Raw genomic sequence first — 17,440 nt, forward strand, 5'->3', positions numbered from 1 at the left:
CGGGGTTTCACCGTGTTAGCCAGGATGGTCTCGATCTCCTGACCTCGCGATCCACCCGTCTCGGCCTCCCAAAGTGCTGGATTACAGGCTTGAGCCACCGCGCCCGGCCAATGAAGTTTTCTTAACATGATAATTTTAGTTAAAATCTGTGTGTTAACTGAGGTCCAAGTTGTTTACCTCTCATATGTAAACAGAGGTTACCACTGTTTACATGCATTATCTACTCTTGGGAAAATACCATGATCATTAGGAGCATGCTGAAACATCACAGGGCATGTATTGCCTAGCTTTCTTCATTCTGTGAATCTTTGGCATTGCTAACTTTTAAGGATGAGAATGTCACACATACTTACTGCAACTGTAGTACTAATATAAGGCCTGGGTCCTAGTCTAGTGCCTGGTACCTAGTAAATAATTGTTGAAATGAATTGAAAGCTATGAATATTTTTCAAAGAAACATCCTAGATTGCAGTGGTGGCATTTTCTTTGTCACAGGATTCCAAGATAGGACCAAAATGAGCCTTGTATTTAATGGGATTGTTTTTAGGACTCTCCAATGGCTCAAGCTGTTTTCTGCTTTCAGGTTAAGAAGGAGAATTAAAGTAGAAATGGAGGGGAGAGTGGGAGAGACTGGGGGATTTAAAGGAAGAGAAGATTGTATATCCCAAGTTTTTGGCATACTGGAGAAGACTGTTAAAGAAAAAAAAGCTCATCATGACACTTGTTAAAGATGTTAAGGCAAACGTTATCCAAGGTAGACCCCAGTGATAGGTATAGGGACCACTGCAATGGAATCCCACAGTGAGGGAGAGACAGTGGGCTCAGTTCTGACTTCAACAAGGCTGAGTGGGGATTTATAACCAAGGAGCAGGGCGGGGATCAGCGAATGGAAAATTACCAGGAGGAAAAAACATCAAAGGTAAGAGCTTTCTGGCTATACCAACTTGATAGGATTATTGCTGAAGGCAGGCCAGTGTGATAGGATATCAAGGGTGGTCAGATACCAAGGGTGGGGCATTCTCCCTAAGCCAACTTAACAGGATTCTTGTTCAAACTGGATCCTGCAAGAACAAAGAAGGAAGCCCAGTGTTGGCCTAGTCAAGCAGAGGAATTGGAGGAGCCTGACAAAAGTTTTGGTCAAAAGAGAGAGTCTTTGTCAAGACATAAAATGAGCAACCTTAGATTGAGGAGAATGGAACTCATCGTCCTTATGACTAGCTTGATTTTGTATATTAAAATGTCTTTTAGATGTAACATTGCATAATAACGAAACCAAATTATCCTAATTTCCAGAGAGCTAATAAAATAAGTATTATAAAACAAAGATATCATATGTAAGAAACAATCAGGATTCATTAGGTAAACTTTCTTTTAAAATTTTTACTTTTTAGGTTTCAACACATAAATTAGTATGTTTTAAAAGTGAGAATGCTGAAACAAAGCAAAAATGTATTATAAAATAGTCACATCATTTAGAAGACTTCATGCCTGCAATTATATTTAAAGTTGGTATATTCAAATGACTAGATTGTGTATTCATACATTTTTTTAATTTTTAATTTTTGTGAGTACATAGTAGGTGTACATATCTTTGGGGTACATGAGATATTTTGATACAGGCATGCAATGAGTAATAATCACATCATGGAAAATGGGGTATCTATACCCTCAAGCATTTATCCTTTGTTACAAACAATCCAATTATACTATTTTAGTTATTTAGAAATATACGATATTCACGTATTCTCATACTTATGGACAGAGGTTCTAAGAAAACAAGTTTGCAACATGTAGGAAAATTTAGAAACAGTGAAAAGCAAATATGGTTTTAGCTGACTTGGAAAATGAGTCCCAGCACCGGAAATGTTCGCAGGGTTATTGTGGAGAAAATTTCTGCATCTGTTGAGGGTTTGGTGCAGTGAATACTTAGGGTCTATCCTACTTTATTCTAGAGTTTTTACATTTTTAATTACACATTTTTGTATTCAGTTTACTTTCCTCTTGAAATAGAAATAAGTGATTTTAAAATCTGAGTGATATTTAGGGCCATTATCAACAGTTAAATTGATCTTTCCATTGTAAAACCAGAACATGTTACAATTATTTGTTGTGGTTTATTTCAGATTATGTTCAGATAAACTGTGAATTTTATTATGTCCACGGTAAAACTTACCTTAATTTGCCTCTGTTTATTGGTGGTGCTTTGGCAAATTCATAAACTGTATCCTGTTTAGATATAGACACTGCTACTTTGAAAATGGTTTTGAATGAACATTAACCATATATTGGTAGGAAAAAAGGGGACAGGGAGCGATGCCTCACGCCCAGCGCAGTGGCTCACACCTGTAATCCCAACACTTTGGGAGGCCGAGGCGGGTGGATCACCTGAGGTCAGGAGTTTGAGACTAGCCTCGACTACATGGTGAAATCCCGTCTCTACTAAAAATACAAGAATTAGCTGGGCATGGTGGTGGGTGCCTGTAATTCCAGCTACTCAGGAGGCTGAAGCAGGAGAATCGCTTGAACCCAGAAGGCGGAGGCTGCAGTGAGCCAAGATTGCACCACTCCACTCCAGCCTGGGCAACAAGGGAGAGACTACCTCTCAAAAAAGGAAAAAAAAAAAAATTGTTACAGATAAACATGACTTACTTCTAGAAGTGTATTATCTGCCCCGGCCCTTCTGGTACTGCCTAAACCACGCTAGACAAATGTTGAGGAGATAAAGGAAAGGACAGATAAGATGCTTTGTGTTTTTAAAATTTGTTTTAATTTTAATTATTATGGATACCTAATAGTTATAGAGTGCATGTGATATTGTAATACAATCAGACAATGTGTAATCATCAAATCAGGGTAATTGGGATACCCATCACCTTAAGCAGGTATTATTTCTTTGTGTTAGGAAATTCCAATTCTACTCTTTTAGTTATTTGGAAATACACAATAAGCTATTATCAGCTATAGTTGTCCTATTTTGCTACCAAACACTAAATCTCATTTCTTCTATCCAATTGTTTTTTTGTACCCATTAACTATCCCCTCTTCATTCTGTCCCACCCCGCCGACTACACTTCCCAGCCTCTGGTAACCATCATTCTACTCTCCATCTCTATGAATTCAGATTTGTTTACTTCCCACATATGAGTGGGAACATGCTGTGTTTGTCTTTCTCTGCCTGACTTATTTCACTTCACATAATGTCCTCCACATTCTTCTACGTTGTTGCAAATCACAAGATTTCATATTTTTATGGTTGAATAATATTCCATTGTTTATATGTATCCATTCATCCATGAGAAACAGTGTGATTTCCTATCTTGGCTACCATGAATGGTGCTGTAGTAAACATGGGAGTACAGATATCTCTTTGGTGCATCAACTTTCTTTCTTTTGGATATATACCTAGCGGTGGGATTGCTGGATCATATGGTAGTTCTATTTGTAGGATTTTTTTTTTTTTTTTTTTAGAAACCTCCATACTGTTCTCCATAGTGACTGTACTAATTTACATTCCCAGCAACAGTATACAAGGGTTTTACATATATGAATAAAAACCTCTATGTGTGTGTGTATATGTGTATATATATATGCAAAGGACCTGAAATTATACATAAAATATGTATTATATATGTATTATAAATGTAAATAGAATATACATATTAATTATATATGTATTCTATAGTTATATTGAATATGCATATTAAATATATAATCATACATTTATTATATATAGAGGGCCTCTCTAGATTTTTATATACTATATTTATATATAAATATTTATATATTATATAGAGGCTCTCTATATAAATATATGTGTATATATAGAGAGAAGCTTTATATATATAAAATATATATAGTGAGAGGTTTTGTATATATAAACATATATTTTATAGCTATAACTCCCCTATTTCTCTCTATATATGTGTGTGTGTATATATATAAAACCTCTCTTTCTCTCTACACATGTATAATATATATTATATATTGATATATTTCTGTATTACAAAGATACGTATTTATATATTTTTCTATAGATAAAATATATATTATATTTATATATGGGTAGTTCTATATATATATAAAATATATAGAGGGGTTTTATATATAACTTATGTATTATATCAATAATATATAACTATATGTTATTAAATTTTATGTATATATAGAAAGAGATGGTGTTCTCTTGAACTCCTGGACTCCAGTGATCCTCCCACCTCAGCCTGCTGAGTAGCTGGGACTACAGGTGCATGCCATTACACCTTGCTAGAAATAGTTTTAATTAAATTATTGATGAGCTATCTAATTTTTTTGGTGGAGAATGAGTTCCCTTCTCATTTAGAATCCCCTACTTGGATTAGTTCTCCTTGGAGCAATTATATGGATTAGCATAATGTGGGTGGACAGTGTCCATGGAACACTGGACAAAATAATGAAAAGATAAGGATCATGTCTATTCTATGACTTCAATTTTCAAAGACATCCCTAAAGTTCCTATTATACAAAATTATCCTTATTAAACATCAGCATGATTCAGCATCCTTACTCATTAATAGAATGAATTTCTTTCTATAATATGTATTTGTTCTTTAATTTAAAAAATTTAAAGCAGTATAAACCTTTTACCTTGTATTATAACCCTCCAGATCCTTTGCATTCTGTTCTATACATAATGCATTTCCGTCGGAAAGTTTGGTGTCCTCAAACTTTTAAGAACTAATGATTTAGGAAGATGGCTGAGGATATCCCCTGACCATGGCCTTGTAGGCCTGGAGGACTCCTTTTCATACAAGACCAGGGATTGATATGGCTCTATTGGTTTCGTAGCTTTGTTTTTCATTCTCAATGCAGACTCCTACATCTCCCATCACCAGCCATATTCTAATTAATTAAAACAGATTGTCAGTTTCTAAACACAAATGCAATACCCATATCTTTACCTTTTCTCATATTATTCCTTTTCCAGTCGAAACTACCCTATTTCTTCCTCTCCAAAACTCTTATTTTTTCTAGAAGACCCAACATAAAATTTACCTCTGTTGTTAAGACTTATCTAATGTTTCTAGGTATAATTAATCTTTTCTTCTTGAGACCATCACAGCACTTTACTTACAATCAGGAGTGCCACTGATCACACCTCCTTTTCTCTATTTTCCTCACCGCCATTACTTCTGAGCAAATAAGGGCTCTGCTTTACTCGACTTTGTATCCCTACTGTCTAACACAGTGCTTGACAAATAGGTAAGGAAGTGTATTAGTCTGCCTGGCACCACAATAAAATCCATGGACTGGGTGTTTTAAACAAGACAAATTTCTCACAGTTCTGGATATGCCAAGATCAAGGCTCCAGCAGGGTCAGTTTCTGGTGGGGCCTCTCTTCTGGGCCTGCAGACAGCTGCCTTCTCTTGGTGTCCCCACATGGCCTTTCCTCTGTGTGCTCTCAGAGAGACAGCATGTAAGCCCAGAAGTCAGTGAGCTCTGGTCTTTTTCTCTTCTTGTAAGGACACTAGTCCAATCAAATTAGGACCCCAGTGTTATAGCCTCATTTAACCTTGATTACTTCCTTAAAGACCCTATCTGTAAATGGAGTCACATTATGGGTTAGGGCCTCAGCATATGAATTTTCAAGGGGGCAAATTTCATTGCATAACAGTAAACTTTGTAATAAAAAGTATTGAATGAATGACATTATTCTTATTTTCAGAAATATTTTTCTCAAATACTTGCAGATGTCTGAATTCCTTTAGAAATAGACAAACTTTGAGCAGCAGAGATGAATGGTTTAAGATAGAAATGTTTGGGTGAGGCAATTTATTGAAAATCATTTATTCTAAAGTCTAATGAGTTGATTAGTCACCATTCTACATGACTGAGTGCACCTTGTTCCAGTTCAGACAGAGAGGATGGATTCTGGCATTGGAGGGTTGGGGAAAGTGAACTGGAACTGAGAAAGATGGGGATATTGAGTTATTAGAAAAGAAAAGACAGAATATTCTCTCATGTTCTGATAGTGATGAAGATTGAGTGACTAGGAGGTAATTTGGAGGTGATATAATAAAGCAATGATGGCCAGAACTTCTAGTTAGAGGCATATGAGACTGATCCCAGCTCCTCCAATTTTTTCAATTGCAGCCAAGTTATTTACCTATCTGTAATTCAATCTGCCTCATCAAATAAATGAAGGTTATAATATCACCTAATTTACAACTTTGTGGAGGTGGTTAAATAAAAACGTAGAGTGCACATTCCAGTTTCTGGACACAGTTAGCATTATAAGAAATTAGAAATATTGATACTATTTTTAATATTATTGGATGCTCAAATGAGGTGTTCGTGATACAGCACTGAGCATAATAGACAAAGATTCCTGCTCAGGTAGAGCTTGCTCTAGTACAACATCTGTGCATGTGTGTGTGTCTGTGTGTCTGCTTGTGTACAGCTTCGGAGTAACACTGATTGTCTTTGAACACACCACATGTAACAAAATTGATTTAATAATTAATGTCTTCTTACAGGGTCACTTTCAGTGTAATAGACTTCATTCCCAGAGCACTAATTTATAGAGGCTGTGACTATCAAGGCACAAAATAAAAATGTTGGAAATACTGTCAACTATATTACAAAGATGTCCACTTGAGTTTTAAATATTTGGGAAGAACGATGAAAAGTTACTAAAATAACTACTTTGTCTAAAATCATGTAATTATATAAACATGGCAATGATTAACATAATATAGAAGAAAAATCTATTTTCTGATTACTTTCATTGGCAGATTTTATTATTTCCCTGATTGGTGTTGAGGTACCTTTCTGACACTTACAAAATCCCTTTTTATGGATGTTCCTTCAAAGCATTTATTCTCAAATCACTCAGACTGCAAATGGAATTGTGTTTGGAACAATGACTAGTGTTATGTGGAGCATTTCCCTACAGTGTTCATTTGTCTTCTTTCCTGTTAAGCCCTTAAATTGCTGCCAAGTCGTGTCAAAGAACCATAGCAACAACAGGAGGTAGTTTCTATTCACCTGAAAATTCATTAATCACAATTTCCCTTCGAATCTAGATAGAATCTTTAGCTGAAGTGTATGTAGTTTTTTATAATCTTTTGTTAGGGAAGGGTTGGTAGTAACTGTTTTAGAATATATAAATATTAAATCCCTTGAATATAAAAAATGACTTGAAAAATTCAAAATGCCCTTTACTAATTATTTATATTTTAATCAATATGTTTGTTTCACCAGAAAGAACCAAAATCTTTCATTTGAAATTTTGTGCTTTGGAAGCAAAACAATATTAATTCAATAAGTGCACATTTAAGATTCTATTTATCTTCTTCAATGGGTGTCTATAAGCCACAGATAATTAAATTTGGGGTTTCTTTGTTTAGAGGCTACAAATGTGTTTATTTAAGTCACTCCTATGTTCAACAACTATTTTCGTAAAAGGGAGGAGTGGGCTCATGCATTTACTCATCAAGCATTTTCTTGGAACCTGTTATGTGCAGGGCGTGAGCTAGGTATGGAGTACGAAGATAATTAAAATATGAAACAAAAGGGAAGATAAATACTTAAGTAGGGAAATAAAAAGAATATGTAGTAGAGAAATTTTGTTGATTAAGCTGGTATATTTTGCCCAGTTCTTTGTAGTTTTGAGCTGTGGTTTTTTTGTAGTTTTGATTTATAGTTTTCTGCACTCAACTGAGGCTTTTAATAAGTTTCCTTAATTTATTTTTGGTTCTCACGATGAATTCTTTTAGAAATATAATACCCCTGTGAGTCTTAAAGGTAGTGTTTTCTTTCCTTTTGTTGTTAGTTTTCTATAATATTCATGGTGGACCTTTTCTGTCAGTCAGCTTCAAATGATGTACACTTATTTCTGTATTTTACCACCAGAAAGAAAAGAGTGTTTTTCGTTTGTGAAGTAGAAATAGTAATAGTACTTCACATAGAGTGGTGTTGTGACAATTAGAGTTAATTGTTTAAAAGCATAACAATGTCTGGCACATAGTAAGTGCTGCAAAATGTAGTAAAATAAAATAAATAAAACAAAATATACCTTATTCTCCATTCCAGTCATTGTCTACTTGCTAGTTGTGGTTGACTTAAGTCAACTTACCCTTTCTTTTTGGTAGAAATGGTAGCCATCCCGAAATTCTTGAGTTTCAAGTAAAAGTGAAAGCAAACTTCAGCCAAATTATATCACTTAAACAGACGTTTATTAACTAAATATTGATTAGTAAGAGAACGTATAAAACAAAAATTAAAACAAATATTTTGTACAACTTATTTTATAGTTTCTGGATAGCTCCAATTCTCCAGCCATGAAGTGCTTTGATCTCTACCCTGAATGAAAGTTTTGCTAGAACCAAATGCCGAAATTCTAGAGACAAGACATTTCAGCTTTGTAGACTCTCAGATGCTCAGAATCAGGATAGTGAGGCACTTATCACAGGTGTGAAATTTAAGGAGGTGCCAAAAACTCAGTAATCAGGAGTAGTAGTATTTTTAAAAATAATTCTTTTAAAAAAAGAATTTATTTATTTAGAGACTGGGTTATGAGACTGGCTAATTTTTGTATTTTTGGTAGAGACATGGCTTCACTATATTGCCAAAACTTGTTTCAAACTCCTGGCCTCAAGTGATCTACCTGCCTCAGCCTCCCAAAGTTCTGGGATTACAGGCATGAGCCACTGCACCCCACCAGGAGGGTATTTTAAGGTAGGATTGAAAAAAAAATTTTTTTTAAAATCATAAAAATATCAAAATGTTACATAATGGGAGGCTGTTTGCTTTATGTCTCTGGGTTACTGTGCAACAAGAGAAGTTATATCCAAGTAACCAATGGTTCTGGGGCTGCCAAATGGCTTTATAGGGGTTGACAATGACATGAATTGACAATGGCATCCCCTTGGCATCACAGCAGATAACATGGCGCTTTATATATAGCCACCTTCTTTTACTGTAGAGACATTATTAACTTGTTTCACTTAGTTCAAAATGTGGGAGAATATTTTTGTAAATGTATATAGAGGCACACTTCTTTTCTTTGCTGAACTCAGATTCTAGTATGCCTTGATGGGGCACTGCTCAGATCCCTCACTAGTTCACCTCTGGGGGTAGGAGGAGGTAGAGATTTAGTCCAGGGGATTATCTCTAAAGGCAAGACTTTTGGCCTTTCAGGGTTCTTCTACTTTGTCATGCATATTAGGAGGAGTCAGTGTCTCTGTAAAACAAACAACCCAAAAAACCCAAAACTACATACTTCGAGTATTTTAAATTTCCTCATTGAGAGTTTCATCATACTACATGCTAATCTACTGGCCATTATATCCACCTGTAAAAACCCATTTCTGAGATCCAATATGCTAATTAGCAAAGAGTAACAGTTCCTGATTAGAGCTCTCACTGACTGCCTCTGGGCCCTGCATTCTTGATGGTAAATTACGTGACCACTCCCAAACGTGAAATTTGGATTACAGTGAAACCGCCCCTAGATTTGAGTTGGTATCTTCTTTTGTCTCTACTCGTTTGTTTTCTGAGAAGCTAAAACATCAGAATTATGGGAAAATCCCTAATTTCCCACAAGCAGTAGTATTTGGGCTCATCTTGACTCCATATATACATATAATTTTATTTAAGGAGACTACATCTCCCAGAGTTCAACAAACATTTCTCCTCCATAATTCTTGCCCAGTTATTTTCTAGGGATTTTAGTCACTAATTTTACATAGAAGAGATAAACTTACTGAGGCTGCAGGGAGACCAACATATAGGTGTCTGCACTCTGTCTGGTGAGAGGTATATTCCTTGATTTCTAGCTGGTATCATAAATACCTTGTACTTCTGTGCCAGTAGCAGATAGAGGGGTAAAGACAAAGCATTTTCTTTTTCTTTCAAGGCAGCAAATTTTCATTGCTTGACCATATATTGTGCAGGGGTCAGTAATTGTCTTCCCACCCAACTGTCAGTTGTAATTCTTTTCAGATTCTGGCAACAATATGACTCTTAGTCCTGGTTAGTTAACTTACTCTTTCATCAAATGTTTATGGAATTTTTCCTACATACGAGGTGCTATTTTAGGCACTGGGAACACAGATAAAATATGCCTGCCTTTATAAAGCTTAAATTCTTGTTTTGCCTTTTCATCTTATTCTGTGAATTCATGGAGTAGCAGTAAGAAGAGCTGCTAGATAGATGTCATTTGACACTGAAGCCCAACCTAAAACACTTTGGCATATCTAGTGAATTTTAAATATTAGGGTAATCACTTTGATCTTTTCTCATATCCATAAATTACTCATTAAGGAAATTTAAATTGTTAAATAAAGCTGCACAGCATTTTATATATCTTCTGCATGGACTTTTAACACAATTCGTTTAGTATTTTAATGTTTCAGAAGCATTTCAGTCCATCCACCACATTATTTATGGGCAGAGTTGGCTCAGAAAGATGAAGTAAACTGCTTAAGAGATATTCCTAATTAAGTAAAGAAGTTGAAACTCAAACCCAAGTCTTTTGACTTCAAGTTCTGTGATAATTCCATTATACTAGTCAAATATGCAGTTTCCAGCACTTTCTATGTTAATGAATAATTCATTAAATTCATAGGGCAACAGATAATAAACTCTTCTACTAAAACATTTCAGTTGTTTTTTTTCACAATTGAATTAGGCCATGGATTTTTTCCCAGATTGCCTGTCAGTAGTTCCAAATGCTATGTGTATTCAGTAAGCCTCTTGCTTCTTTGACCTGTTTGAGTCTGCTTATTCTGAGTGCTCAGTATCAAACACTCTTCTGATGCTACAGGCCTCCTTATAAGGACGTACTCATTTCGTTGTTATCAGTGAGATGAAAACACAACCGATACTAAGGCCACATGATATTTCTTGATTAGCTTCTATTGCATTAAAGCTCCCATTTTATATTTTGGTTTCCTTTTCCTTCTGACCAAGATATAATTTAGGAAGCATTCAAGAAAGAGCCCATCCTTTTTCCAATACCTCAGAGAAGGTAAAATCTATTTTTTCAAGTTTTAGATTTTTTTCAATCTAGATTTTCATATATTAAATGCATAATGACTCTCAAATATGTTGCTAGAAAGCTTTCTTTTATCCTCTAACAGCCCATTACATATTTAATGAGGCTCAGTCAGTTACACATTTAACATGGTCTAGTAAGCATCCATTTTAAGGAAGGCTCATAGTTAGTTCCTACAAGCTCGACTGCTCCAGTCTATGGAATGGTTTCAAGTTTCTGTATTGGTACTGGATTATCAAAGTCCCCAGAGCATCTGATATTAAAAGAGACCTTGGACACCCATCCACCAATCCCTTCATTAAGAAAAGAAAAAAAAAACCCTACAATTGCATGTCAAGAACAATAATTATGTTAGGAAAAACACATTGATATATGGTTTATATCATGCCCCAGAACTTTCTCTGAATAGAGGAAACATGAATAATAACTGCTGCACACACACACACACATACTTACACACACATTAAGGTACTCTTACAAGAGGAAAGACTTTTCACTCAAAGATATGTGAGTGGGAAAGAAATATTTCTATATTTCTCAAAAAGTCAATTAAATTTTATGTTTGATCAAATTGCCCAAGTATCTCTCAATACATATCTAAAGGCATAAAAGTGAGAAATGACACAACCCAAAACTCTTATCTTAGTTTCTACTAATATAGTTTTTTCAAAAGATATTAAAATGATTTTTCAACCTACAGAGTAATAATTATTTCAAGCAAGTATCATCAATGTTTGCTAAAACTATAGAGTGAAAATCTGAATAGGCACAGTATATTGTATTATCTCAAAGTCTCTTTCTACAGCTCACAAACCAATTACAGAAATTGAAACAGTGACTTTCCCATAAAGAAACCTGGCAGATGCCACCCTAACCAAGTATTCGTAGTTAACTCACTAATAATGGGACAAATAGCTGATCCTCCTGTTGCGATGCACGAATGATATACCATTCCTGCCTAAAATACGTGAAATGAACATATAGTTAAAGAAACATCAGACAAATTCATATTGAGGGACATTCTACAAAACAACTGGCCCATAATCTTCATAAGGGTCAATGTCATGAAAGAAAAAGAAAAAAAGACGGAAGAATCATTTCGGGTCAAGAGAGACTAAAGAGACCTGACAAGTAAATGGAAAGCATGATCTTGGACTGACACAAAAAATTTCATAAAGGATGTTATTGGGGGCTGGGCGCGGTGGCTCAAGCCTGTAATCCCAGCACTTTGGGAGGCCGAGACGGGCGGATCACAAGGTCAGGAGATCGAGACCATCCTGGCTAACACGGTGAAACCCCGTCTCTACTAAAATACAAAAAACTAGCCGGGCGAGATGGCGGGCGCCTGTAGTCCCAGCTACTCGGGAGGCTGAGGCAGGAGAATGGCGTGAACCCGGGAGACGGAGCTTGCAATGAGCTGAGATCCGGCCACTGCACTCCAGCCAGGGCGACAGAGCGAGACTCCGTCTCAAAATAAATAAATAAATAAATAAATAAAGGATGTTATTGGGATAATTGGTGAAAATTGAAAATCAACTGTGTGTACTATAATATTACATTAATGTTAAGTATCCTGAATTTGATAAAACTAGTTTTTGAATATACAAATACATGTTTTCATATACATGTACATACACATATACAAATATATATGCATTAAAATAAAAAAATTGAAATATAAAATATGAAAAAGTTAATCCAAGAAAAACATTGTACCTAAAAAATAAAACAAAGCAAAGCAAAAGGGAACAAAAATTATTAAGACTACAATGGTTGTCATTCCTTCTGTCTGTGTTTTGGAAATAATGAAATAATTCAACCAAGTTATAAAGATGAGGAACAAAATTTGTGAGACTTATTTTATTTACAATCCTTCTGCTATGGCGAGCTCCCTGAAATACCTTTTTGTTTTTGTTTTAGTGTCATAAACTACTTCTTGTTTTAGGTAGCTTACAAAATTTTATATAGAATGCAACTTAATTATGTTTTCTTGAAGATTTTTCTCTCTCTTGCTATATTCACCATTTAAGCAAACCCTTGTTGCTGTAAAACAAGGAACCATTAGGTTTTATACAGCCCTATCCCTGGTGCCTTTATGTAATCTACATTCACACTCTGCATATTTAGCATCGCTTGTAATGAGGCCTCCTGAACCATGGCAACCCTTGTAACTCAGTAAATAATGGAAATTAGATGGATCATTCTTTCCAGGGGCATGTTGTGAGGTAATCGGCTTTCATTACAGGATTTCTTGCAGAGGTGATTGGGATTAGATGCTGTAAACACAGAGCAGAATATATTCGTTTTCCCAAAAGCCAAGTTCAAGATTTGTATAAATCATAGTTGTTACTTTCCCACAGCCATTTTCGGCTTCTTCCCGAGCCTGTAAATGGACAACCTTGCTTAACATGTCTGCTTTCCATTTTCAACATCTCTTTAATGGATTCTGGTCCTTCTGTAGAAATCGTCCAGAAGAAAATATTTCTTTGTTTCATATATTAATTTTGCAATGAGTAGTCTATATAATGGTAAGCTACATTTTCCTTGCAGAAAAGGGACTGCTTCTCTTAGCTTACCTTGGAAGCTTAGAAGAGAAAACTATAAAGCTCTATTTTGTGTATGTGGTTGTGATGACCTACTGTCTTATGCAAAATCAATTAAATATATTAATTTATACTTTCAAAATTTTCAAAGTTACAAAATGGCAGGTTTTAATGAAAGAGCTTACTCAGCACTTGTACAGAGCACAGCTGCCCCTTCGTGTCTGTGAACAACATGGGTTTGAACTTTATGGGCTTGTTTATTTATTTATTTATTTTGAGACGGAGTTTCACTCTTGTTGCCCAGGCTGGAGGGCAGTGGCGCGATCTCAGCTCACTGCAACCCCCGCCTCCCAGGTTCAAACGATTCTCCTGCCTCAGCCTCCTGGGTACCTGAGACTACAGGCGCCCGCCACCACACCCGGTTAATTTTTTTTGTATTTTTAGTATAGATGGGGTTTCACCATGTTGACCAGGCTGGTCTTGAACTGCTGATCTCAGGTGATCCACCCGCCTTGGCTTCCCAAATTGCTGGGATTACAGGTGTGAGCTACCACGTCTGGACATATGGGTCCATTTATACAGAAGTTTTCTTCTGCCTCTGCCACTCCTAAGACAGCAAGACCATCCCTCCTCAGGTTACTCAGCATGGAGATGATGAGGACGAAGATCTTACGACGATCCATTTGCACTTAATGAATAGTCAATACGTTTTCTCTTCCTTATAATTTTCTTAATAACATTTTATTTTCTCTAACTTAACTTTATTGTAAAAATAGAACATACACTACATATAACCTACAAAATTTGTGTTAATCAACTGTTTATGTTATCAGTAAGGCTTCCAGTCAACAATAAGCTATTAGTACGTAAGTTTTGAGGGAGTCAAAACTTATACATAGGTTTTCAACTGCGCAGGGATTGGTGATGTCTGTGTTGTTTGAGTCAACTGGATTTTCATAATATCAGTGACCTGGGATTGTCATCATTTTCTGGTGCTTCCTCTTGCTATTAAGTCGTCATTAAATGAAACGTGCCTTTTAGGCATTTTGTTGTAAGGCAGATTTTGTTGTAAGGCAGACTTTGTCTTACTGTGTCTCTTTTACTATCAAAGTTACTACAAGCTCATTTCTCTTTGGTTGTATTTCTCTTCGAAGTATTTTGAATTGATAACTAAATAATGTAGTCCTCCCTTATCCATGGGATAAGTTCCAAGACTCTTAAGTGAATGCCTGAAACCACAGATACTGAACCGTATATATATTATGTTTTTCCTATGTGTGCAGACCTATAATAAAGTCTAATTTATAAATTAGAAACAGTAAGAGATTAACAACTTCTCTTTGGCATATGTTTGGGTTTCTTTTGGTATATGCAAGTTGTCAGCATCAGTACTCTTGCACTTTATTAATTAAAATAAGGGTTACTTGAACATAGCACTGCCATAGCAAGACAATCAATCTGATAACCAAGATGGCTGTTGAGTGACTAATGGATGAATAGTGCATATCGTGTGGATCTGCTGGACAGAGGGATAATCCATCTCCCAGGCAGGACAGCATGAGATTTCTTCACTTTACTCTGAATGGTGCATAATTTAAAACTTATGAATTACTTACTTTTGGAATTTTGCATTTAATATTTTTGAACTGCTGTTGGGTAAATGAAATCACAGAAAGCAAAACTTTAGATAAGTGGGGGCTACTATAGTGGTTTGCACTATTATATTTGAAAGAGGAATGGTTTAAACATTTGGCTTTTGTTGTAAATGAAGAAATTGTTTTTGGGTGGGAGTAATCACCTAAAACCTTAATAGGTTGTGACCTTGCTCAAAAATCCAAGAAGTGTTTCTTTTTTTATTTTTGTTTTGTTTTGCATATGTAGTATTATTTGTGTTTGTTTGCCTGATTATAGATGAAAGTTGTTGATGAAATTCCTAATATTTATTCTATCTTTAGGATTATGTGGGCATAACAATTAAAGCTTATAAACAGTAGAGTTTCATGCCCAGATAATTATGGCAAGAATTTTTCAGGTGCACACTTTCTAATATTTATATGCCTAAGGAAGCACTTATGATTGAAAGCATAAGGACGATTCTTTTTCTCTGCCCCATTCATAAGCATTTTTTCCTCCCATTTTACATAGAAAGCCTTTCTGCTTATCTATTTAGTATCTTTATATGACTGATGATCCCACCATGTAAAAATTTCTCAGATACAAAATAAAGGGACACTAGAAATATTACAGTGTTGAGAAGGTGAATACTCTAATGCCTGGTAAGCAAATCCTTTTGAAAGCCAGGTGAGTTCTAATTCTTTGCTATCGATATATACAGATAGATTATTTAAAATGATTTTGATGATTGATCACTATAGGAGTTTGCAATTAACTTGGAAACAATTCAAATAATGGATTGGCCGCATGCTCATGCCTATATCCCAACATTTTGGAGAGGCTGAGGTAGGCAGATTGCTTGAGCCCAGGAGTTTAAGACCAGCCGGGGCAATATGAGGAGACCTCATGTGGATAATTTAAAAATTAGGCAGATGTGATGGCACGTGCCTGTAGTCCCAGCTACTCAGGAGGCTGAGATGGGAGGATTACCTGAGTTAGGGTGACAGAGCAGGATGCTGTCTCAAAAAACAAGAGAAACAAAGAATAGATTGATATTTCAATACTAATATTATATTTACCCCAACTATTATTTATGTAAATGTTTTTCAACATGTATATCCATGAAAAAAATTAAGGGAGAAAATAAATTCTCACATCTGTCTTATTCTAGAAATATGACATATCTACAATATGTAAGCTCATTGGAAAGAAAAAAAATCCTACAGTACCATCAATATCCTTAACAGATGCCATGGTAAACTATGTTATTGGCCTTGATTCCTTACGTTTCCCATTCTTTGCCTTGAAACTTTGCAGTTTTCTTCACAAAAGTAGCAGATTATATTTCTGAGTAGGAAATCTCCTTTTATTATACTCTCACTATGTTCTCAATACATCATTTCTGACACCAGATGTGTTGCTTTTTTTCTACACAGACCAATTCTTTGATACCAGCAGAGTTTTCTTTAATTTAATTAAATGCTTACACTGTCTACTTGAAGACAGCATTAGATCCACAGTTTAGGTCCCACAAGAAAGGCCCCTCTTCTGACATCAATCATAAGTCCATGTTGTCACTTCTGAGTGATCCACTGTAAAGTAGAGGTTCCCATTGTCGCTTCCTCGGGTCAGGTCATTTGCTAGAAGAGCTCACAGAACTCAAGAAAACAGTTTACTTGGTAGATTAGAATTTATTGTTAAAGGATGCGACTCTAGAATAGCCAGCTGGAAGAGATGGATAGGGCAAAGTCTATGGGAAGAGGCACAGCTTCCACACCGTCTCCAGCTCTCCAGGCTTACCACCCTGTTAGCATCTCAGTGTGTCCACCAGCCTGAAAACTCTCTAAACCGCATTCTTTTAGGTTCATTATATAGGCATAATTGATTAAACCATCAGCCATTGATGATTAAGTGAATCTCTAGTCCTTTTTCTCTCTCTGAAGGAAGGAGTAGGAGGGTGGGGCTGAAATTTCTAGCCCTCTAATCACTTGGATGATTCCTCTAGCAACCAGTCTCCATGCTTAGGGGCTCTCCAAAAGTCACTTCATTAACATAAACTCAGGTGTGGTTGAAGAGGCTCGCTATGAATAACAAAAAATGGTCATTTCACCTTTATCACTTGGAAAATTCCAAGGGTTTTAGAAGCCTTTGCCAGGAACTGGGAGGAAGACTAAGTATATGCCTCTTATTATAAATTACCATATCACAATTTCCCAATTCCTCACTTCTGGGTTGGACTTTGCGACTT

Source organism: Colobus angolensis, unplaced genomic scaffold (assembly GCF_000951035.1).
Source record: "Colobus angolensis palliatus isolate OR3802 unplaced genomic scaffold, Cang.pa_1.0 Scaffold231, whole genome shotgun sequence".
Lineage (NCBI taxonomy): Eukaryota > Metazoa > Chordata > Mammalia > Primates > Cercopithecidae > Colobus > Colobus angolensis.